Raw genomic sequence first — 1,866 nt, 5'->3', positions numbered from 1 at the left:
GAGATTGACGAGTGGGTTGTCGGTGATCCCTCTGCGTAAGTAATTTTAATTTATAGTTCAGTTTAATTATATTCTGAGAAGTAGCTAATGATTTATTTAAGATTTATATAATTTTTTTGTTTGATTTTAGGGAAATCCATGGGTTTGTAGACTTAATTAAAGGAATTAAAACTGTTAGTGTCAATGGCAGACCAACGAATCTGTTTAAAATAACAGTGAATAATGGAAGCAGAAAACGCGTCAAGGTTTGTTTCTGGGGAGAAATGGCTAAAAATTTCTCCCAAATGTTCCAAGACCGCACTGTAAGTTTGCTTTTTTTAAATTAAATATCTATATCTATTTATCTTTTTATAACTGTTTTACTAATATAATTTCAATTCTTTTAGAAAACGGCAAAGTGGTATGATTATCTAATTGTATATTTTGATCTTTACAGGTAGTTTCATTAGAATGCATGAGAACGGTAATTCCACAAAAAAAAATTAAAAAACCCATACGATACTGCGGAAACAATTGAATTGTACGTTTTGCCTAATACCGAAATCACCATAAAGAATATCAAATTTGAAGATAAAACTGTAGAAAAGGAAAGCATTGGAAAGTTGAAAGAGGTTGACATCAAAGATGTTTACAACCATGAAAAGCAGTGTTGTAAGTGTTTTTTTTTTTTTATGATTAATTGTGAATTTTGAACTTGTTCAAAATGTATTAATAATTTTTTTTTTATTTTTTTAGATATAAAAGACTACTTAAAACAAAAATTAAAAAAACTCACATCTTATGGATCAAGTTTTCTTGTCGGATTACTTGTTCAAGACGATCACAAGATTTCCGTAAGAATTTCACGATGTGACGAAGATAAAAACTACGATAAGGGTACTTACCTCAAAATTATGGGAAGTATCTTGCAACAATCCCGTAAGTACAAATAGAATTTGCACTTTATATAATTGTACATGTTTTGTGTTCTTTATCATATATCTCAATTTATCTACTATTGATTTTTATAGAAGATGTGTCCCAGTTCGTAACGCGAAGCTTCGACGATATCGAGCATGTAAAGTCTATCACAGCTAAGACTGACGATGAATTGAGAGCTATGGGGTACCGTACTCCCAAACGTGAGTCAGGAACCATTGATGGAGAAGTTTACAAGAAAGGACCCTTCGATTAAGCATGAAGATAATCTTTAAGTTACAATAATTTTTTTTTTATTCTTTAATTCTTTGATAATTACTATTCAATTACTACATTTCAATACATATATAATAATGTTATAGTTCGTGATACTAATTTGTAAGAAGATTGGTAGAGTGAGTAAAATGTTGTGAATTGCCACGTTAACGTAAGTTTTACTATAAAATTATTTAGTTTTTACCTAATATTATGATGATCCGTGATACTAATTTGTAAGAGGATTGACTGAGTGATACGTCTTAAAATTTGTGAACAATCCATAAATTTATAAGTTTAATCGTAGGTATGAACTGACTGATTCTGTAGATAAGTAAGTTTATCCATGTTATGTCCAAATAATTTTTTTTTATTTTTAATAATTATTTATAATAATTATTTCTGAGCTCCTCTTTGCAAAGCGCGCGAAAACACAGCGTCAGCTTTTTCACCTTTTTATGCGACAAAGAATAGTGGAAAGACAACTGCAATAAGTTTAACGAATAAACAATAAACTGTTGTCACTTTCCACCAATGACGATAATTAAAAATTCCCCATCAATTGTCAAAGCAAAGTTTATAAAAAGCCTGAGCAACATGACTCAGGGCCTTCAGTTCATTTTTAACTTCTTGGTCCGCGTAAACGGCGTCGATAGCCCGTAATCTTATTGCAGAAATCTTCCGGCGTGGCAA

The 1,866-nt window shown here is 30.7% G+C and overlaps 1 long non-coding RNA gene across 2 annotated transcripts; it reads left to right on the top strand.

The window, feature by feature from the left end:
- The first annotated feature begins 392 nt into the window (after nucleotides 1-392).
- Nucleotides 393-1,489, top strand: LOC130673173 (uncharacterized). 2 transcript variants are annotated; one of them, XR_008990847.1, is made up of 3 exons: nucleotides 393-651; nucleotides 736-918; nucleotides 1,014-1,489. It is a non-coding gene; the product is annotated as an uncharacterized LOC130673173 (long non-coding RNA). The 2 variants fall into 2 exon arrangements; XR_008990846.1 differs by having other exon boundaries at nucleotides 1,011-1,489.
- Nucleotides 1,490-1,866: the final 377 nt, after the last annotated feature.

This window comes from Microplitis mediator, chromosome 8, assembly GCF_029852145.1.
Source record: "Microplitis mediator isolate UGA2020A chromosome 8, iyMicMedi2.1, whole genome shotgun sequence".
Classification (NCBI taxonomy): Eukaryota; Metazoa; Arthropoda; class Insecta; order Hymenoptera; family Braconidae; genus Microplitis; species Microplitis mediator.
Note: the sequence above shows the minus strand (reverse complement) of the source record. Positions and strands in the feature narration are given on the sequence as shown.